The sequence below is a fragment of the Juglans microcarpa x Juglans regia genome, chromosome 5S, assembly GCF_004785595.1.
Source record: "Juglans microcarpa x Juglans regia isolate MS1-56 chromosome 5S, Jm3101_v1.0, whole genome shotgun sequence".
Taxonomy (NCBI): domain Eukaryota; kingdom Viridiplantae; phylum Streptophyta; class Magnoliopsida; order Fagales; family Juglandaceae; genus Juglans; species Juglans microcarpa x Juglans regia.
The window spans coordinates 16,784,435-16,809,055 of NC_054603.1; the positions used below are offsets into that span (position 1 = coordinate 16,784,435).

The 24,621-nt window shown below is 36.5% G+C and overlaps 1 pseudogene; it reads left to right on the top strand.

Moving 5' to 3' along the window:
• Positions 1–732: 732 nt before the first annotated feature.
• Positions 733–19,743, top strand: LOC121267145 (annotated as a pseudogene).
• The last annotated feature ends 4,878 nt before the right edge of the window (positions 19,744–24,621 follow it).

Consider the following 24,621-nt stretch of genomic DNA (forward strand, 5'->3'; position numbering starts at 1 on the left):
TTAATGAAAATTACTGATCATGTGGCAACTCACGATTAATTAAAAATAAGCATGTAACTTGTATATAATTAGCTTTTTAGAAACTTAAAAATGCCTAGTCAACATACGCCACTAGCTCCAACAAAAAATTATATAAAACAAAAAACATAAAAGATGTTAAAAATAATATAGAATAAAATAGAAAATTTTAAAAAATTAATTTCCAAAGTATAAATATGTAATATAAATTCTGTAAAACTAAAACTAATTATAATTAATATAGGTACTGAAAGCAGAAAAAAAAACCTAATGTAGGAATACATATTTTTTTTTTAATAAAACAAAGATCTTAAAAAAAAGATAAAATTAATAAGATTTGAAAAAAATGTTCAAATATTACCGTATTATGATGGATTATATTCGTAATATTCATCTCATCTCAGCATCTTAAAAAGGCCTAAGGGTTTTGTTGGCTAGTACTTAGCTAGGGGTGATCTAGCTATATACCAGCGAGCAAGGTTTCCTCATGGGTTTGCCATATTAAATGTTGCCATCTACAAATAGATGCATTCAGCCTTTAATTTAAAAAAAATGTATGCAAAAAGAAATCATGAATAGCTAGGTATTTGCGACGAGGAGATGAATTTAATGACATTTAAGGAGATCTAGAAACCTAAATTTCTCGATCCTTTATTCTCTCAATATATCTTCCACTCCCTCCTCCTCCATCTCGATCTCATAATCATTCGATCCATGGCATTTTCTACTGCCAATGCAGTAAGTTTTTGTTTTATTTTTGATGATCTGTATCTCCTAAATATATATATATATATATTTCCTAGCTATTAATTTTCTTTAAAAATTAACATGCGCGCAGTTTTAAATTAATGTCTTAAGCTGATGATTCTGTTTGTTTAATTGAAGGGAGGTTTTAGCGTACTGGAGCATGCAACAGTGTTGGAAGAATGCAGAAAAGGAGTGCGGAAAATAGGAGAAGATTTATTTGAAAGTTTAAACATGATTGATGTGGTTCAACGCCTGACCATTGACCACTATTTCCAGGAAGAGATTGATGAAATTTTATGAAGGCAATACGTAAAATACGTTACTGATCTTGGCGACTGTGGTCATGAGCTTCAAGAGGCTGCACTACGCTTTAGACTATTGAGACAACGAGGTTACTATGTGCCTGCTGGTGAGTTAGTTAGCTATAATTACTTTTGAGTACTCAACATCATGTCAATTAATTAAGGTGGTTAGTGTTTTATATTGGAATTTCAAAACACATGCATGCAGTTGAATATCCTATATATATATGATCGTCTAAGTTCTAACCACGTTCATGAACTTAATTCTAAAGAATATCAACATGTTCATGCATTTTGTAAAATATTCTACTTCTCAAAATCAAGGGGTAAATTATATATAGGTGTATGTCACAAATATTCTTTGTCTAAGCTTAATTAATTAACTAATTAATTAATCAACCTTTAGTTTCTTCACAAGCACTATGTCATGAAACCATTAATGTGGTTGGGCCATTATTATAAAGGAAACAGTTCTTTTGGATAAAAGGTCAAACCTGATGTTGTTAGGACTTAGGAAGTTTTAGGCCTCGTTTAGTTATGCAGTTTAGATGAGATGTTTTGTTGAAAGTTGAATAAAATTTTGTTAGAATATAATTTTTTAATATTATTTTTATTTTGAGATTTGAAAAAGTTGAATTATTTATTATATTTTGTGTGGAAGTTTGAGAAAGTTATAATAATGAGATGAGATGAGATGAGATAATTTTGTGTATCCAAACCGGGCATTCTGATCCCTAGCAAACTTTTGCTTCTTTTGCTATTTTTTTTTCTGCTTTTTTCCTTTTATGTATAAATAAGTGCTATGATTTACTTGTCTTTGCCTTTTTTATTTGGGAAAAAAGTGCTAGATAATATTTTATATCGAGTACTTTTATTCTCTATACTATTAGAACTAGAATTTCCCTTGGTCTTCTCAAATACTCTCTCGTTCTTTTCTTGGTTCTTACCCTTCTTAAATATTAAGCTATGTCCTCATGATCATGGCATCACATCCTCAGGTCATTTAGCAAACTCTTCTTAAAAAACTTGAGGGCAATAAACTAGTTTTTCTTTGGTTGGGGCAATGTGCGTTCATGGTAAGTCTTTACTCTGCTCTATTGTAGTGACCTTGGGTTGAAACCTCTTTCGTAAGGATCTTGAGACTTTGCTTACTACCCTACTGTCAGGAATTCTTCACCTAAATTGAGACTTGAGTTGACAATGTCATTCAGTTGCGTAATTCTCATGAAAAGACTCATCATCTTTATCTTAATTTCTTCAAATGGGTATTCATGATTTGCAACTATGAGTTTTAACCGACCTAGTTTCACACATGGAAATTCATTTAAACTCCTCAAGAGAAATAACCAAAAAAACCCGTATTTAGGCCTTTCTATTTCAATTACATTCATTTAGTTTATCTCTAGCCCAATTCTTGATCACTATTCTTTGGAAACTCAACCCCATCAACACTTGTGTTAGAAGTTTCCACCCTTTTGCAATGTTTAGCCACATCGGTTCATCTATTGCCTTTAGGAAAGCTCTCGTCAAAACTTTCCAATATGAATAATTGCTATTGTGGTGCCCCCGACCCCATGTACGGAAACTCAGGAATCGAGACGCCCGAATGATGACAACACGTTCATGCATCCTAACGATAGTGCCAAGTGTGTGTACATGCAACGGTGTACAATGAACAATGCAGTAGATAATTTAAGTAAGTCGACTAAGTATCAGAATTGTTTAATACAAATTTTACATAAGTAAAACGTTTAAAAAATAGTTATACAGTTATCCCGAAAAATATAATACAAAGCCCAAATATATAAACGAGTGATCCCATATCACTCCTCCGGCGGAGCCGAATCCTCAGGCTCACCCTCAGCATCATCTGCATCAAAATCTGCGTTACCATAAAACGGTACCACAGGTAAGTAATAATCCAAACAACCATCGAGAATAAAAATGCATTAATGCAACTAACAATTATGCATGCATATGATGAAATATGCATTAGACCCAAAACAACATTTTCCCTGAAAATGAATATTTTCCAACGCACTCAAAAATCCCATTCTTGGCCCAAAATATTTCCATAAAACATTTTCCCGCCATTTTCTCAGAAAATGGCCCAAATCAATAATCCATCATTTTTCCAGAAAATGATTCACATAAAATCCTTTTATCCAACACATGCCATTTTTTCAAAAAATAACCCATTAATCCATTTTTACCGTATGCACCGTGATCTCTTCTAGGGACCATCTGTACACCTGGACTCCCTTTGTCACACCATGGGTAACAACCATGCGAGTGACTTCGTAACGAGCGATGCCCAGTTCTGCGCCCAGTGTGTTTGTGGCCAAACATCCTCTAGCCCCCGCCAACAGAGGAGCCACGGAGTCGACACGAGAGCGTTACCATCTCGTCCAATCCCGTTGTAGTCCAGCGACAATCCAGGGGACGTCACTCAGTATATTCCACTCTCGAGTGACTAGAGGAGCTCCACCGAGATAATGCCTCATCTCGACTTGCGGTCGTGATATACACACACACCTAAAAACCATTTCTCACATGAAAATCCAGTTTTCAAATATACACATGATCATGTATGCAATTATGCGAAAACCCAATTTTCATTTACAAACATGAATATGCGTGCAATTATGCAATGTACATGATACGACACAATATCCAACAACCAACAAATCCCAACATAGTCCAGTCACACAAACAAGTCCATCCTCCAATCCAACTGACCCCCTTACTCCTTAGACTCAGTCCGACACAACCAACCAGTTCACAATAAATATAAGTTAGTGTAAAAATACATTTAAATCTAAAAAATCATTTGGAAAAATACTTACAATGCTATAATATATTTTTTGAAGGATCACAGATGTGCTAGAAGTAGCGACACATCAATGTAATAGTGAGAAAATGCACAAGGCCGTGGGTCTCAAAATGCTAGATTTTGAACAGAGACAAACGAAGACTTGAGGTTACTAAGGAAGGACTTAGGGATGTTGGTAAAGCTAATGGTGGTGGTGGTTGGTCGTGGGTGGCGGCGTGGACGGCGGTTGAAGTCCAAAAAGCTCAAATCGGAAATGGGGATTGATGGGCTTCACTGGTGGCGGATCAGGGCTGAGAATGGGTGGGTTAGCTAGCTGGGGAGTCTTCGATGATGTGGTGAAGAGGTGGTGGCCAATGGCTGCACGAAGACGGCACGAGAGCTCAAAGGGTGTCGCGGCTTGAAGCCGTGCGTGGAGGCTCACGGCGGCACGAGAGGGGTTGAAAACGGAGGGGTGAGGACGCCTGCAGGTGGGGAGATGGTTGGGAAGGGCGGTGACGGCAATGGGTGGCTCACGGCGGCGCTGTGGTGGACGACGCATGGACGGGGGAGAGAGGGAGAAGTCGCGAACGGGAGAAGAGAGAGAGAGGAGAAAAAGAAATGAAGGGAAAAAGAAGAGAAGAAGAAAAGAAAAGAGGAAAAAGAAAAAGGAAAAAGAAAAAGAAGAAGTGAGGGAAAGAAATGAGGTACTGTCCTCACATCTTGGGTCACAAAAATGATCCAATGAAAATGATTTCAAAACAGCAAGTTAAATAAAATAATTTAGACGTAGTGATTAAATAAAAATAAAATAATTAAATCCAACAATAAAATAATTTAAAATAAAGAGCAATTTAAATGTATAACAATAATTAATATTAAAAAAACATATCAAAATAATTTCACAACTTAAAAATCATAAAAATAAGCCAACGAAAAAATCTGATAAACTTAAAACAAGAGAACCAATATTTAAATTAATAAAAATAATCCTTCAATTAAAATACACTAAAATACGAGGTGTTACAGCTACCATCAAAGTAAGAGGCTAACCAAAGGGGTTGAGATGTATCCATCTTAACCACCTAATGTAGGTTCACACTCAGGAATTGAATCCTAATTGAGTGAACCCCCACTCTAATAACAACTTAATAATCAGTAGTTCAAATCCCAAATATACCCTTAGAGGGTAGTGGATTGGTGTTTTCCAAATTTATTGAACAATTTAAATTAACAATTAACTAAATAAATAAGAACACAATAGACAATATACACATGAATCTCGGAAACAAAGTGAAAACTCATTTAAAGAACGTTTTCAAAATCTAAAATCACTTCGAGTATAAGTCACCACCTAAAACTTAAAATTAAAATTATGTTCATTGCAACCAATTTAGAAACACTTACAAGATCCGTGAAGTAACTAATTTGGCATGCAAGACCATGAGTGACCCATTTGATCCCTACAATTGGACAGCTCTGGACCTCCAGCCATTCTATGCTTTTTCGACGAGCACCTACTCAATCTCTACATCTTGAAAAATCTGGATATCCACTTGGCCTATCTATTCCACCACGAGCAAAAACTCGATCTCTGCAACCATGTAGCTCTAAAAATCCTTATAGCAAATGAAACAAGTCCACACCAATGGACTCAAAAAAGTTGAAGTGACGGATGGTCTGTCAATCAAGAAAGAATATGCCTTGAAAGATCAATGGATCTCTTTAGGATTTTCTCTTAAGAATATAATAAAAGTAGGAGCTTTGAGCTCTTTCCACACCCTAGAAGTCATGCATATTAATCTATATATACTTGGGTTTTTATAGGTTACTTAAAGAGTCCAAATCAAAGTAACATTGTGTTTCTTGGGATTTTTACTTGAGCAATTGTTGAATGAGGTAATAAATGGAAAATAATTATATTAGATTTATTCTATTTTTAAGTCGGTGTGTAGAACACACCATCTGTATAACCTAAATAGTAAGATTTGATTTGTAAGATCCAAATTTTAAAATTTATCTTTCAAATTAAATTTGCTATATAAGCAGTATGTGGTGTAAAGAATTTAGAATAGCACTACTCATTAGATTAAACTGTTTGATAGTTTAAAAGGTGGGATGAGGGACTCCAACACATACTGCAAATAGATTAATACATGGCAGGAAATAAAATACAAATAAACGGGAAATGGTTGCTAAAAGCCGATCCCACGTTTCTTGAAGTAGTGTGGAGAAATTGTGATCACCGCTTGACATAGTTCCAAGAAATGTTCGGGAGAATTGCTCTATAAGATCCTAGTTGGAGTAGATGTTCATAAACCAAGGTGGGTCATGCTACACTGCACAGGGAGATCAATCTACATCTATTCTCATGCCATTAACATGGTCGCACAAAGCCACAAATCAAATAATAAGAAAAGAAAAAGGAAGAAGAAGAGGAGAAGAAGAGAAGGAAAGAAAAAGAAGAAGAAGAAGAAGAAATAAATGAAGAAAAAGAAGAGGTGAGGAATGAGAGGTGTGGGAGATGGAAGGTTGAGAGGTGGCTGGAAAAACATAATTGAATAGAGGTAGATTAGGTTGTTTTTTTGTTTTCCTTTTACTTTATGTAAGCGGTTAAAATCAGTGTTTTAAATTTCGTACAGTATCGGCCGGTACGATCGAAATTTTTCGTACCGGCCTAGTGGCCAGTACAGGTATCATAGGTGTTTCGTACTGGCCAAAATACCGACCGTACCAGCCGTATCAGCCTGTATTTCGGCCTGTACTGGCCGATATTTCGGTTTTAATTTTTTTTTTCATTTTTTCAAACTACAAGCTTATTTTTTGATCTCCAATTCAGACTAGACTATTTATAATTTATTCATATATTAACTATCTTGAAACGGTACACGAAATGATACCGATACCGAAATATTTCGTTCCAGTGCCTTGACCGGTATGACATCCGGTACGGTATTCAAAACATTGATTAAAACTCAACCCTTTACTAGTCCGTCCTTAGTATCTACCCGCCTGCCTTGAATAATAGGTGGATTTCCCGCCTGTTACCCTTCGGGCCCAGTAGTTTGGGCCGGAGTGCTAAATTGCAGGGGCCACCACGCCGCCCTAATCAACACCAATCAAATCCAACCATTGAATAATATATTAGACCTAAAGCAAGATACTAAAGACATTTGTTTTTGCTTTTAAGAAACTCAAAGGCTATAGAATATTCAAAAAATTTTAAAAATGAAATCAAATAGTTCAAATCCATTAAAATTGAGAATTCGTTAGAATTAGGGTTTTAGGGTTTCGCTAGACCTTCGGTAGAATTTCAATTGGACAAGTTATACGATTCTAGATTTTTCAGTAGTTGTGTAGGATTACATCTATTATTTTCTTTTACTCTCCAAGTAGTGCACTAGATCTTTGACATATGTTTGTTTGAGAGAGATTAATCTTTCCATTTCCTATTTTCTTTAATTTTCCATTCAATACTCAATCACCTATTAACCCATCATAACGCTTACTTTGGATATTGATTTTCCTTAATTAACGCCACGGCTATCACAAACCATGTGGTCTTACAATATGAAAGTGTAGCATGGTCTACGTGCTTGGGTATGTTGGATTGACAATATGAAAGTCGCGCGACTATCTCCCAACATATTACCATTGCATCGAGGAATTCCTTGTGAACAATATTTCTCTTTCTATTTGAAAGAGGTTTCAATATTATACTTAGTACTTGAGGTGTGAGGCCATAACAAGCATGAAAAGACAATAGATCAATCATTATTATCCCTTGCGTTCTCATTGGGAATGCATGGCTTGGTACACTTAACTAGTTTTGACTTGTTGGTAGTGGGCTTTCACCTTGAATCAACTTGTTGGGCCCATCTAATCGGTTGAATTTGTGTTTGATCATACACTCGATTATTTGGTATCACTAGAATTAAAGACATTTTATTGCATTTGCTGTTTGAAACAGATGTATTTGACAGCTTTAGGAACCAGGAAGGGAAGTTTAATGAACATTTGAGTGAAGATATCAACGGATTGATGGCTTTATATGAAGCTTCACAGGTAAGTATTCCAGGCGAAGTCACGCTTGATGAAGCTAGAGACTTTAGTGAGCAAGTGCTGAATGCGAAGGTGAAATATCTTGATAACAATCAAGTTAGAGCTGTTGAAAATTATTTAGCTAATCCTTATCACAAAAGCTTGGCAAGGTTCATGGCGAAAAGTTTTTTAAATAGTTTCCAATGCAAAAGTGGAGGGTTGATGAATGATTTACACCAACTAGCGAAAATGGATTTCAATATGAACCAATCCATGCACCACAAGGAAATTGACGTAGTCTTGAAGTAAGTTTCTAATAACATTACCTTGTTCTATTATCATTACCAACATCATAACTTGCCTTGATTTAATGTAAATCTCCGAGTACTCTTAGATGGTGGAAAGATACTGGTTTGGCCAAGGAGCTAAAACTTGCTAGGGACCAACCATTGAAATGGTACATTTGTTCCATGGTCTGTCTTTTACATCCTGAAATGTCAGACGAAAGGGTTGAGCTCGCAAAACCCATTTCTCTCATCTACATAATTGATGACATCTTCGATCTTTATGGGACGCTGGAGGAGCTCACCCTCTTCACAGAAGCTATCAACAAGTATGCATCTATTGTACATGATTAATTCTCTGATCAGCTTTGGTTTTCAACCCTTATAATTCAATAATATATAGTTGTTTCATGCAGATGGGATATTGCTGCCCTTGAACAATTACCCGAATGCATGAAGATATGCTTCAAGGCTCTCTATGATATCACTGATGAAATTAGCTACAAGATATATCAAAAGTATGGGCTGAACCCTATAAAATCTCTGAGAAAGACGGTAAATCATGTCTATGGAAGTATTTGATATTCCTAGCTTATGTCTAATTGTAGCTTGTTTATGAAAACTAAAAGCATGGCACCTCCATGATTGTTTCAGTGGGCGAGTTTGATCAATGCCTTTTTAAAGGAGGCACGATGGCTTGCTTCCGGGCACTCTCTAAACTCGGACGAGTATTTGAAGAATGCAATTGTAAGCTCAGGAGTACACGTAGTACTAGTTCACACCTTATTTCTTTTGGGTCATTTTATGACTAAAGAAGATCATGAAGATTTTGTTGAGAATATGCCTGGCATTATATCTTCTACGGCAACAATTCTTCGGCTTTGGGATGACTTAGGCAATGCCATGGTACGTATATATAAATGTACTTATTGCCAACAGATCAAAATCTAGTTCAATATTTAGTTTACACACTGACTTTGAGCGATGCAACTCACACAGGGAGATTAAATTGTTTGTGAGAAGAAATCTTTACAAATCTGATTTGATAGCATAGATTAACCTAGCTAGATCAAATCGAAGAATAGTAAAGAGAAAAAAGAATAATGTAATTACGTACTTTGTTCTCATGACTACCCATCAATCAATTTAAAAGGCAAAAGAAACAAACAGACATGGTTGCAAAGATGCACATGACCATACATGATATTTATGCATGGATTTCACCTATGTTTTAAAAATTGGATAAACTACTTAACGGTTTGACAAGTAATAAACACCCACAACTTTCTATAAAATTGTATTTTTATTGCTTAACATTTTGTCAAAAGTCCATCACACTTTTACTACAAAACAAATTACTTCAAACTCACCATGCAAGAAAGATTTTCAGTGAACTCGAGGTTAATTTCTTTGCTCCATACCTCAATCATCTCCTACATAAATCCTAATATCGACCAATCTAAACCTCTGAATCATTCCAAATTAGGATGCCACAAATGAGCAAGCTAGTTCTAGCTCAACCTCTCCGCTCGAAAGCAAACATATAATCATGAATAAAATTCTAATTAATTGAGAAAGATCAATCTCGAAAGCATAAATTACTCTTTACAATAACCTCCTTTCTTAGGGCTAGAGCTGCTTAGACAAACCTTTAGGCTTCCTGCATAACAAAATTTTGAGGTTTATGCACATGTTTAAGAACATCTATGGAAGACACAAAGCCTACATGAAATAATCATAGAATAGAATATGTCAAGTAAACCATTCCTTAGTTTAAGTAACTGAGAAAATATGCTTTCACAATTCAAAAAAACCTCTACACATAATCAAAACTATCCACTATTCCTATCTATAATGATCTATGACACATCGATCATAGAAGAATTTATTGACATAAATTGTTTGTAAAAAACTTGATTAACTTTTCCAACTCCTGTTACTTTTGAAGGCTTGATTAAAATTCTAAATCTTTCAGGATTACCCCCTTCTAGGGTAATCCTTATTGAATGGCCCCAACAGAGTTGAAGGAGCTAAAGGGTCAACTACAGGAGATTTTAATGAAATAATTTATTAGGCCAAGCATTTTACCCAAGAGAGCACCAATAGTATTTGTGAAAAAGAGAGATGAGACTCTTAGAATATACATTGACTATCAAGAACTGAATAAGGTGACTATAAAGAAAATATGCACCCATTGCCAAGGATATATAATTTATTTGACCAGTTGAAGGGAGCAACAATGTTTTCTATAATTGATCTTAGGTCAAGATATCACCAATTGAGGATTAAAGAGTGAGCGACATACCAAAGACAACCTTTTGGACTCGGTATGTCCATTTCAAATTTATGGTGATGCCTTTCAGATTAGCAAATGCCCTAGCGGCTTTTATGGTCATTATGAATAGTGTTCGGCCATTTCTAGATTTATTCATACTAGGCTTTTATGGTCATTATGAATAGTGTTCGGCCATTTCTAGATTTATTCATAGTAGTCTTAGAAGATGAAAATTTAGTATATTCCGGAGGTGCTAAGTAGCACGAGAGTCATCTAAGATTGGTGTTTCAGACACTCAAGGACCATCAGTTGTATGCCAAGCTCAGCAAGTGTGAGTTTTGGCTGGATGAGGTAAGGTTCCTCGATCATGTGATATCCAAGGAGGGTGTGACGGTTGACCTGAGTAAGATTGAGGCGATAGTAGGATGGCAGCGACCTACCTCTGTGCAAGAGCTGAGGATTTTCCTAGGATTAGTTGGCTACTATTGGAGGGTTTTGGAGGGATTCTCTAGACTGTCGAGTTCACTCAAGATATTAACTAGGAGAAGAATGTTAAGTTTGTCTAGATTGATAAGTGTGAACAAAGCTTCAAGGAGCTAGAGAGAAGGTTGAGTACGACCCTTGTTCTAACCTTACCCATGCCTCATAAGCCATTTGTAGCATTTAGTGACGCGTTGAAGTACGACCTAGGTTGCGTTTTGACACAAGAAGGTAGGGTAGTAGCCTATGCATCCTGAGAATTGAAGGACCACAAGAGGAATTACCCAACTCATGACATGGAGTTGGCTGTGATAGTGTTTGCCTTGAAGATATGGCAACATTACCTGTACGATGAAGAATGCTAGCTATATACCGGTCACAAGATTCTGAAACATCTCTTCACCCAGAAGAACCTTAACATGAGACAACAAAGGTGGTTAGAAGTTATTAGCAACCAGCGATGTGGAATTAAGTACCACCTGGGCAATGCCAACTTGCCGATGCCCTAAGCCGCAAATAAAAAATGGGAGACACAAGAGATCTCTCGGTAGTGGACTCATTTTTGGATAGGATGTGATACCTGATGATAAAGGACAAATCACTAGAAGAGGTTCTCACTGCCCTACAACAGATTGAGGTATGTGATTTTGATGAACTAAAGGGCCAGCAAGGAAAGGATCCAGAATTGCTAAGGATCTGATAGAGAATTTGTAGAGGCGAAGGACCTATGCATTTCTACTTGGGCGAGTATGGGATCTTGCTGTTCAAAGGGAGGAAAGTCGTTTAAAGTAATTTAGAGATTTTAGGATGGATACTGGTCAAAGCTCATTCTTCACCATAATTGATACTCCTCTAGAGGAATGAAAATGTATTGAAATCTTAATAAAGGATTTTGATGGGAAGGAATGAAGCAAGATATCGCCCGCTTCATCGAGAGATGTGCTATGTGTTGCAGAGCACCAAAGCCCGGGGGGGGGGGGGGGGGCCTGCAACCTTTACCTACTCCTTAATGGGAATGAGAAGATATAGCAATAGATTTTGTGGTTGGATTGCCTAGAACCCCAGGTGGGAAGGATGTCAAATGGGTGATTGCAGATCGATTGACTAAGAGTGTTGACTTCTTATCGATCACCACTACGAACACACTACATAAACTCACTCTGCTGTACATAAGGGAGATCGTTAGATTACATGGATTCCCTAAGACTATATATCGAACCGAGATTCGAGGTTTACCTCCCACTTTTGGAAGATTTTACAGAAGGCAATGGGGACCAAACTAAAGTTCAGCAGTGCTTATCATCGTCAAACTGATGGACACTTGGAAAGGATGATACAAACATTGGAGGATGCGTTGAGGGCCTGTATATTGGATGTTAAAAGACCTTGGGAAAATCTTGTCCCACTCATCGAATTAGCATACAATAATAGCTACCAAGCGACTATCCAAATGGGCCCTTACGAGGCATTTAATGGCAGGAAGTGTAGATTGCCGATATGTTGGGATGAGGTGGGGGAAGTCAAGGTAATTGGACTAGAAATCATCCAGGCGATGACTCAGCAAGTCAAGCAAATAAGGGGAAGCTTAGAGTAGGCAGAAGAGCTATGACAACAATAGGACGGAGTTGACCGTTGGGGACAGTTACTGGGTGTACCTCAAGGTATCACCTATGAAGGGTGTTAAGAGGTTTGGACTAAAAGGAAAGCTAAACCCAAGATATATTTGGCCATACCATATAATGAAAGAGTCGTCCCAGTAGCATACCAATTGACATTACGTGCAAAGTATGAGGGAATACATAATGTGTTTCATGATTCCTCATCAAGAAAAAGTTTTGGAAACCAACAACCTCGAGTAATTCAACCAAATCTGGTTCCAGTACAATTGAATCTCACTCATGAGAAGAATCCTGTATGAATCGTTGATTGGAAAGAGCAAAGATTGTGATCTAAAGTCATATTGTTAGTAAAGGTAAAGTGGGGATACATGGGAAACAAAGAGTTCATTTGGAAAAATGAGCGGGTCATGTAGGAGCAGTTTTTACATTTATTCAATCCGTAATGATGAGTAGTAACACACGATGAGAGGGTTATTTGAATAGTTTCTATGTGAGGGCATGCCTATAAATAAGCCATAAACCCTTTCTCTTTGAACATATCGTCAAGGACTTACAGAAGAATAGACATTGTGACAGAAAAAATAACTACCTGTAAGACTACATTGCCACCCAAAATAATGCACCGATTCCTAGAGGAACGACATGAGAGAGAAATATTAGAGTCGGAGCGAAGGAGGTTAGAGGAGGAGCGTCGCCAAGATGAAAAAGTACTTAGAGCAAGGGTTTCTCTCCTGGGGCAAGCAACGGTTAATGACTAACTGTATCAGATATGGAAACTTTTCGGAACAATATGAAAGATGCTAAGAACAGTTGTAGTGTCGTACGCAGAATGTTGGGGTGAATCTCCTATGTAAGAGGCATTTGCATTTTCTGTAACCTTCTCCTTTCTAACATGAATAAATATGTTTTGGATCATTATGTTTATCTTATGTTCAATTTCTATTTTCCAAGACTTTTGAATGTGTTTGTTGTTTTTCACTAATTTGTGATCCCAGTGTGTATATCTATATCTCTGTGTAAGTATGTGTACCCTGCATCAATCTTCATGGGGCGGGACAGAGTTCCCCGTGCCGATTCCTACAAGATGTCACCATAAGCTTCAAATGAGTAGAGGGATTTCCCTTGAATGATTGGGGTGGGGTGGTATTTTGTTGGCCTCACGGATGTAGAACCCCCAGGCATATCACGTTATGGTGTCTTCGAGTTGGTTGGTTGGGTAGACGTTCCCTGGTGCAACATGTTATCTCTGTGTGGAAGTCGACCTATGTTGGGGTATAGGCGAGTTGGCTTGTACCATGTCGATCGGATAGAATGGATTTCCCCGATGTCGAGCGGTGGAGCAATTAATGCCCTGTTTGCCCATCAAGCGATGAAATCTTTGTGTGACAAATATCTATGTGATGAATCTCTATGTGTTGGTAAATTGTACCAAGTGAAATCGATGTGCTTCTTTGGATTTGACCTACTTGAGCGACGGGTGATTCCTCGCCTAAATAGTACTCATGCTTTAAAGTACAATGCGTAAGAAGGTAGCTCCTCAGAGGGCGATTCCTTGCCAAATCATACATATATGTGTCCTTTTGCTGTTTACACAAGCTGTTCATTGCATCTTCAGGAATATTATCTCTCATTAGCGATTTTTGTCGTGACTGCCTAACCTACCTATGATTTTACTCTCAGAACTATAGACTTTGATGCAGATTTAGAACTAGGAGTGATGCTTCAAGAGGAAGAGCCGACCCTGCCCAAACCCTGAAGACGAAGGCCTATCTTTGTCATAGGAGCCATGCATTATTTTGAGTTGTACTTAGTATTTTGGAAAGGGAGGGGGGCAACTATATTCAGTCTAGCGCCTATTATGCAATGAACATACCATTTTGGGTTGTATATAACTCTAAGTTAGTGTTTACGAGGAATGACAATAATCATTTCTAAAATGTGTTTTGGACTCTGGTACTGCAAGGTCTAATTATTGACCAAACCTTTATCATTTTCCTTGCAATCTTATACCTATATCCCACACATGCGCTTAAACTTTGATGAGGCACCACGAAACCTCGCCAAGACCTTAACACAAGGAACGGGGCACACTAGTAGGCATCAAATGAGATTGAATTGATAATATCTTGATGGGGGTGTACATATATGTAGGAGTTGGTGGATGATGAGGGTAGGCCTTTCTGAGTTGTGGTGGCCGATGGTAGCTTAGTGGCAAACAAAGATTCAAGATTTAAAGATTTTGAGGTTTTCAGCTTTGATTGGTTTTTTATGGATTGTTGAGATTAAGGTTGAAGAATTGGCTGGTGAGAGAGAAAATATGTCAGTGTAGATGGAGAGGGTGCTTATGCTACTAAGGTTTGATAGGGGCATGCGGGAGGTCTGTAGAGGCGTACTGTACACTATGTTAGCATGCTTCCAAAGTGTTCTAAGGAATTCAAAAAACCTTGTTTTGGGGGTAGTGGCCAATGTAACCAACAACAATAACACATAATAATCAATCCTTCATTTTGGAGATCAACATTGACAAGTTGGCCATTATATTTTAAAGATATTCTCTACAGTCCCATGGAATTGTTAAGGTATCCAAAAAATAGTGGTCTGGGTATAGTTTTTATGCCTTTGAGTAGATGTTGTGATACTCTATTCCTATCATAAGATGTTATGACATTAAAATTCCTCATAAGTACTAAATTTTAATGACATGCTATGCTATTTTGGGATGGAATGGAGATATCATGTGTTGTACTTCAGGATTGCCGAATAACTATTCCTTTGATTTGGGTTATTTGCAAATAGGAAGGAAAATTCAATTATTGAAGTAAAAGAAAGGGACATTCTATCACAAGATGTCATGACATTAAAATTTCTCATTTAAACATTAAATCTTAATGGCATATCATCCTGCGATAGGATTAGAGTACCATGTATACATTTCAAGACTACCTAATAATTATTCCTTTGACTAGAAATTTTTGAAAACATGAATGCCAAATCAATTATCCAAGTAAAAGAAAGGGACATGTCCTTTAGAGCACAAAGAGTGATGCCATGGAAAGTTTACTTTTGTTTCCATATGAGTTGTGCATAAACTCATCCAAAAAGATGGGGCTTAATAATTTATGCATTACACATACTTATCTATTTTGATTACAAATACATATATACATGTATATTTTTTTGCATGCACATGCTCAAGTGATCGCATATGCATGTATGCAAGTTACATGAATAAGTCTTTACAAATGCATGCTCTCTTGGTGAAAATTTCATCATGAACATGGCACGTACGTGCAAGTATAGGATGAGAAGCAAGAAGGTCGTGATGGATCATACCTAGTGTACTACATGAAGGAACACAAAGATTGTTCAATCAAAGAGGCACGAGAGAAAGTTGCCAATATGATTTTAGATGCATGGAAGTGCCTAAACAAGGAGTGCCTCTTTCCGAATCCATTTCCACAAACATTTAGTAAGGCTTGTCTTAATATTGCAAGAATGGTTCCATTGTTGTATAATTATGATGACAACCATGGCCTTCCAAGCTTTGAGAAGCATGTGAAATCATTGCTTTATGAAAGTATCTGTATAGGGCATTCTTAAGAAATTCAAACTCTTACTTACTTTGCTGAAAACTCATGTAAGCTTGTTGGATGATAGCCTTTCCATATAATAAAGTCACTCATATGTCCTTACCTCAATCTCTTAATAAGGAAAATTAAGGCCATTTATTAGCCATTTAAATAAATTTTTGTGCTTGTTAAGCATAGTTCTTATAAAGTTTTATTTTAGGTTTAATTTTTCCCTTTATATTTCGCAGAATAATTTAGATAGTGTTCAATGTGAATAACTTTTCATTTTTTTCAAAGCCAAATGGAGGAACCCCATTTGAGATATAATATAAGCAACATCTGTTAGATAGACAAATTTTCTTAAAAGAAAAGAAAAGAAAAGAAAAGAAGAAAGATGTAAATCAAGCAATTTAACTAGTCATACCAGCATATGGATCCTAACGATAAAAAAAGAATGTAAAGACACTACAAGAAAAACGGATATTTCTGACCATTTTTTTTGTAACGAAAATTACTCTTTGCGATGAAAACAAATTCATTTTAGCTGGAGATAGTCATTTCGTTGAAAATAACTGGTTGCAAATAAATAGTTTTCTTGTAGTGAGAATTGGAGTAACATACCTAAATCTTGAGTGAAAACTCAACAAACACATCCCAATAGTTGAACAAATTTATATTCCAAAACCATACAGATAAAAAAAAGGATAGTGCTACTATGCCGTCCAAATTTGACCGCTGGGCGTGCCCTTAGTGCAAATTGCACTTTTTTTTTTCTTTCAAACATTTTTTTTTAATTTTAAAAAAACACTAATACACTAACTTCATTTTCTTAACCATTAAGTAAAAATAAATAAATAAATAAAATATATGAGCAGTCAAATTGAGGGGACAAACTTTGGAGACGTACTTCTGATGGTAAGTTCACTGTAAATAGTGCTTACCACCTGCAAGTGGTCCTCATGCAAAGCACCATGGGCCAAACCTTGAGTAGTTCTCCACTTACTAATCTATGGTCCAAGCTCTGGAAACTAAAAGTCTCTAATGCAAGTAAGGTATTCCTTTTGAAAGCTAGTCACGAGGCTCTCCCTACCAATTCACATTTGTTCAAGAGGAAAGTTTTAGAATCACCTAAATGTCCCATCTGCTATGAAGAACCTGAATCTGCTGCTCATACTCTTTGGAACTACAGGGCAGCACAAGATGTGTGGGGTTTTAGCTCAAGGAAATTACAAAAGAGTCCTGCTCTGGTACCCTTATTTCTAGATCTCCACATGCATATTTTCTCAACCTTAATGTGGGAGGACCTAGAATTCTCTGTTGTGATAGCTCACCATCTATGGAAGAGGAGGAACTCTTTTGTCTTTGAAGCAATGTTTACCCCTCCAAGAACTTTGATATCTCAAGGCTTGCTACTCCTCTCTGAACTCCAGGCTGCTAATCAGGATAGAAGGCCTCTACCAAGGGATGTTAGCACCTCAGCTCAGCATTGGTCAGCTCCTCCTCAGGGATTTTATAAGGTCAATTGGGATGCTGTTATTGACAAGGTCAATTGTAAGGTGGGAATTGGAGTAGTAATTAGGGATTGCGAAGGCAAAGTGGCAGCTACTCTTAGCTCTATTCGCGATCTATCCCTAAACCTCAGCTCGGAGAAACCTTTGCTCTATCTACTCAAGGTTGTATTGTTGTGCACTGAATTGGGCCTAACCAAAGTGATGCTCAAAGGTGATGCTCAAGCTTTGGTCAATGTTGTCAAGAGCCCTCAAGAAAATTGATCCTCTGTAGGTTTGCTTATTAGAGATATCAAAGTTATTCTAGGAAAAGTGCCTATTTGGTCTATTATGTGTGTACCTAGGAATTTATACATTGTGGCTCATGTTTTAGCCCGAAATGCTTTACTCCTCAGTGAAGAGGTTATTCTACTGGAGGATTCCCCTCCTTGCATTCTTCATTTGATTCCATGATTAATGAGATCAGTTCTATTGTTTCAAAAAAAAAAAAGTTTTCTTATAAATCGGGTTAAAATCTACACAAAAAAATAGCAAGTGTCATTCAAGATGTGATAAGTACATTCTTTTGAAAGTCTTATGTAAAAAATCTTCGTGTGTCCCTTTTAACATATGAGAACCACATGATGCCCAAGGGACGTGGTAATTAGTTTATAGATGGGTTGTAATTCGGAGAAAAACTCTATCCTAATCGCATTAGGTAAAAGTGCCCTCAAACTGAGGTTGGCAATTCGTATTTGTGGATCATGTAAGTGTCATGCCAAGTTATGAGTATTTGACTTTATGGGTTAACTTGAAGATGATCTGTTTATTTAAATGGGTTAAACCTAACTAAACCTAACCTGATACATATAAATAATAGGTGATAAGACAAGAACCGCATAACTTATTTTATAATCAACTTAAGTTAGGTCAACGGCCTGGACATGACCCAACTCATGAACCTATTTCATACAAATGGTTGAGCTAATTACCTACATATTTATTTTAACCGGATTCGTATAAGTTTATATATAAAATAAGATAACTATATAAATTATTCACAATCATAACTAAACTCATGATAAAATATTCCATAATCAATATCCAAACTGCTAATACAGAAAAACAAATTAATATTCTTTAAATTTTAATAGTCACAATATGATGGCTAATATCTTAAAAAACAATAAGATTGCATACCAAACAAAAATATTGTCAAAATCCTTTAGATATTAAGTACTCAATTAATAATAATATCAATATTATATCCCAACAACATAGGCATAAATCCAAATATTTATAGATTTTGAAGATGAAAGTGGAGTGTCATCCTTGGTCTTGTTGACAATATAACTTATTCGGATTACACGTCTTGATTGGGGTTTCACTAGTTGACCTGTTAATTAATCATATATTATGGGTCACTATAAGAAATCAGGTCTTTTCCAGCGCTCAAAATCGTCGCAAATACCCATAATAATCGTTGCATTTGATCATTTTCGGTGATTTATAAATTGCTACAGGTTCGCTGAAATCCTAAAGCCGTTTTTTATCAATTTTAGCGATAGGAAAAAATATCACAAAAAACTATTATTTCTAGCGATTTTAGTCTGTCGCAAATGTTCAAAAAATTGATAGAAATGGTCTTCCCGTTTACAATTAAAATCGTTGAGAAAAGTTATTTTCGGCTATATGTATCATCATAAAAAGTTAATAAATCGCCGCAAATAACTCATTATTTTTTCCCACGATTTTAAATTATCGTCTTCATTAAGTTTTTCCAGCGGGCAAGTTTCACCGCAAAGGTGTTTCCAATGAATATTACATGCCGGAAAAGGTGTTTCAGAAAAAATAAAAAAAAAAATGCACATAAAAGTTCTTTTGAAGTGCATATGCAACTTCAACATAAAATTTGCATAAACTACCCTATTTAGAAAAGTTTAACAGCTATGCCAACATAAGCCTCAACCACAGTCATCTATCAATAAAAGGAAATGTCACAATTAAAAAAATGCATAACTGAAAGAAAAAGAAAGGTGATAACTCCCCCTCCTCCAAAACATTAAAAAAAAAAAAAAAAAGGTTGGTGTGTGCAAGGAAAGAAGAATCTAGTTGAGCTTTTTTCCCCAAAACATCCAACTAGCACTCAGAGTAGTTCCCTACTACCAGGCCCACGCAACGCAACATTATGTGCACTCCCAAAATCTACAATTAACTATCAGCCAAAACAAGCATACCACCCTGCTGAAAAAGGAAAAGATTGATCAAGCAACTTATTAATAATTCACCTGATTTAAAGTTAAGGTTCCGGTCTTATCACTGCAAATAGTTGTGGCAGAGCGCCCATGGTCTCACATGCAGAGAGCCTTCGCACCTGCAGCATAACTTCGGTTATGAACAACATACTTCCAATCGCACAACAGGCATGTGTGTGTGCCTCAGCGTCTATGAGTAAGGTCTCCCATAAGCACAAGGATGGAAAATCCCCAACATTACATACCAGGGCCTTGTCTGCCATCATTTTTCTCATGGAATAGGCAAGGCTGTATCATAGTAAAACAAATAATAAGTCTGTGGTAACATATGGGAACATTGAAAAATTAAAACATTTTCAGCCACGCAATCAATAATGTCTCAAATGATAAACAAGAAATAAGCAGCCAAGACTGTGGGAATACATGTATAAGAATTACACTCCTGCCATAAAATAAAAGGGTTTAAAATTAGAATATTTGACCATTTAATATCTCAAGTAACAGTCTAAAGGAACTTTAAGAAGATTTTTATTTTATTTTACAAAAACATTCATCATTTGCCAACTCCGATATATAAGTATATACATTCCAATATGCACATCGATATGGGTTGCACTAATAAGAAATTAGAAGCAGCACCATCTGCAAGTTAATGGGAAAGTAGGCTTAGAATATCTCAACTGCTTTAGCCACGAAGAAATTGGTGATGTTGGTAATACCAATCTGAGCTATATATAAATTGAAGGTAATACAAGAACTATGGAAAGAAAATAGTAAAATGAAAGAACGTGGGTTGACATGTTGGACAGATTAAGAAAGTCAAGAATCTGAACAAAATTATATATAACGCCAGGCAAACTTACGTCAAGAATCTTAATTACAAGCTTCCCTTTTCCCTAAGATTGTTTAATCTAGGCAATTGCATCAATGTTTCATATCCCACTATCTTTTATTTGGTACTAATAGATATTAGAATATATATAAGATATACTTGCTAAAAAAGCTAAGAAAATCCTATATTACCAGCATGGTGCCACTACCATCTGCAATTTTGCAGCCAGACATCAGAAACGGATTTCTGGAATCCTTGTGAACCTGGAAAAAAGTTCATTCTTCAAAAAAGAAAAAAGAAATATTAATAGATAAATTTAAACGACAAGACGGGTAGGAATGCTCACAATCTTGCTCTCTCCAGTCATACTTGATTCATCAACTGCGAGAGAATGACCAGAAATTAAAATTCCATCCGCAGGGACCTGCAGAAAGATTTAGAAGGTCAAGTCAACTTTAAATAACAATAGTAATATATTATTTTTTATTGGTAAAAACAAATTTTACTGAATAAAGTAAATAGACAAAGTCCAAATACACAGAAAGTACACAAAGAGAATACCTAGTTACAAGTTAGGAGCTACATATGAATACATGAGAATCATGAAAACTAGCCCCGTTGGGGACAATAACAGAAGCCCAAAGGAATAGGGTGTGAAAGAAGAAACTTGCTACAAAGTATGTTATTCCAACGTGGCCGCAAAACCTGCTGCTTGAGTAACTTAACATATTTTCATTTAGCAAGAGACTTTTATTTGTAAGGCCATATGTATATGTATATAATGTATATGTATATGTATATGTATGCACTGATATATGCCTGAATACCATTCAAGGTCAATTACCATTATACTTTGACATAATCTACTCCCACATTTGAAACATTAAAAGACTCACCTTGACAATTTGGCCGGTATCATATGCAGATAGTATCTGTAAATCACATATTGATGGTTTTAAGTTCTCATTCAGGGGGAAAGAATCTCAAATGTTTCAAATATAAACACAGATATCAACAAACCCTTAAACAAACTAGCGATCACACATATAAACACAAAACCCAATCTCCAAACAGAACTAAAACAAGAAATCAAGCAAATATAACAGGAATTAAAAGAACCCATAAATGTGAAAACATAAGCCAATATCAGGGGTAGTCGTGGTGGTCGTTTGGCGTGGAGTGGTGGCTCGGGAGGAGCACGGTGGCACTGGCGAGACCTGGTGGCCGTGGGCTACGAACAGAGCAAAGGAGAGAGGGAGGGCCTTGGACTGAGAACTGGGCAAGGCGTGGAGGAATTGGCGACAGTGTCGACGTGTGGGTGGTGGCAAACGGCGCCCCTAACGGCAGCGATATAGAGAAATTCGAGAGAGAGAGGGGTGAAGCCAGATTCGGGGAGGCAAGAGATCTGGCGGGGGCTAGGGGAGAAGGAGCGGGTGGCCTTTGACGTGAGGTGGCAGTGGCGTGGTGGCAATGTTGGCGACAGGCTGTGCGCGACGACGTGGGTTGTTTGCGTCGGATGGATTGGAGAGAGAGAGGGGGCAGACTGGATGGAGGGAAATGAAAAGGAAAACAAGCGGGGCTTTTAATTTAATTAGCTTTTTGTGGTGAGTTTACATCGCTGCTAATAAAACTTTAAGTGGCCACATATATTTTACGGCGACAATTTTTGCCGCAATAATTATCTATTGTGACGTTTCTTGCATTCGACGGAAAATAAATTTCGCTACAGTTGTTTATTGCGGCGAAAAAAAATCACCACAGAAACTTAACAGTTAATTTCTCGATCCGTATTTTCCAAGCTTGTGTTTTAATTCACCGGTGAAACTTAAATCGCCGAAAATAAGTATTATTTTCATTATTCTTTTTGCAACGATTAAAAAATCGCTGGAAATAATTTTTCGGTGATTTTGCAAGTTAAATAATCACTGCAAAAGAGCACTTTTGCAATTGCAACGATTAATGAACTGTCGTAACAAGTTTTCTAATATACCAGCGAATTTTTTCATTGCAAAAAAATGAAAAATCGTTGCAAAAGACCAATTTAGTATTTGCGGCGAATATTATCATCGCAAAAAGTGAAAAAAATCGCTGCAAAAGACCGATTTCAAAATTTTATATAAAAAGATCGCGATGGTGTAAAAATCGCTGCAATTAAAGGCTTTTTGCTGCGATTTTTTTTTTGACAGACATAAAATCGCTGCAAAATGCCTTATTTCTTGTAGTGGGTTGACCTACATGCACCCATTTATATAAAATGAAAACATGCTTCTTTCGAGTTATGCTTGTGTTCAATTTAAGGTCGTGTCATATATTGCCATGCCTGGTCTCAAAGTTGGTCTGTGCTCAATTTTTTTAAAATATTCCAGTTTGATCCTCAAAAATAAATAGTGTACATGAATATTGGGTTTCTTAGTATGTACTACTAACTATAGAAGCATCTAATATGTTAAAGTCTAGCTATGTAAGCCTGTATGTCGTCCATGCGAAACAACAATATTACACAAGCAAAAGGCACTATAGAGCCCCTAGCTATATCTCATTGACATTCTCTTTACTCTCCTTTTAGTTAGGGTTTTGTCCGTATAAGATTTGTCTTAATACTAATATGTACCTAAAATGCTATACAAACAAATTTCAAGAATAAATATATATCCTGACAAATTGGGAAACATTTTTTATCATCTTCTTAAAAGGGATTCATTCTCTTCACTCTCCTTTTAAGAAGAATGTAGAGTAGGCACTCAAGAAAACTGCTTATTTGTGGCCAGCTAATTCTAGCGAAATGACTATTTACAATTAAAATGAGTCTATTTTGGTCACAAATAGTCTTTTCGCCACAATTAAATGGCCACAAAAGCCCGTTTTTCTTGTAGTGAGGAACGTACATTCCTTTAAGATAATTATATAAGTATAGATTAGCTAGCGAACTAATGATTTTAACCATGAGATCAATGAGAAGGTTAGTGAGTTTGTCCATAGCTTCATATAGAGTTTCTTTTTTTTTTTCATTGGATAAATATTTTTCAAACGAAGGCCTTTTTGAAGTAGATTCTTTCAATAATGGTCATTTTGTTCCATTTATGGAACATCCCTTTTATGGTGGCACTTTAGGTCTACTTCGTTGCTAGAGGCTGGGCATTGGCCTTTATATTCTTTGAGGGTTTAGTGGCCTAGAAGGTGTTATCACCTACTTCATTGATTGTGATCAGTAGTTCCGCATCCTTGATTTATACCCAATCTATAATCACAAAGGTAAGACTATTTGAAGAATGATGGATGCATCTTTTTTAGGTGGGTTAGGGATTGAATTTTTAACCACTATGATTATTAATGCCTCATTTAATGATGCCACCATCAGGTTTTTTGAGAAAAATGATAAGAGAAAATTAGGGTGAGTTTCTTCTCATGAGGTGTTGTATCCATATTCTTAACTTCATCATGGCTGACAGTGTTAGAAATAAAGTTGGTTGGGTCCAGTCCATTGAAAGCATATCACTAATAATAAGAGAAGAGATCAAGCCAAGAGATCAAGCAAGTAAGAGATAAGCCGAAAGATGTTGACTTAGATACAAAAAGCTGAAAGTGACATAAGACAAATAGGACACAACTGCTCCAAAGAAGGAAATAGACCTCTATAAAAGGAAATCTCTACAAATCTATGGGCTCTCTCAACGACTTCTCTATGCACGGCCTCCACCACGTACAGTGACTCCGAATGATCTTCTCTCAAGGGAGGCATCATCTTTAACCTTCCAAAATCCTAAATTCCTTCATTGTATTGAGAGATACGTGAGGCCATGAGAGATTGTAAAATCATCAATTATAGTAAATATCACCCAAAAAAAAACCCGTGGATGTAGGCTTTATGTTGAACTACATAAATATATGTTTCTCTCTTTATTT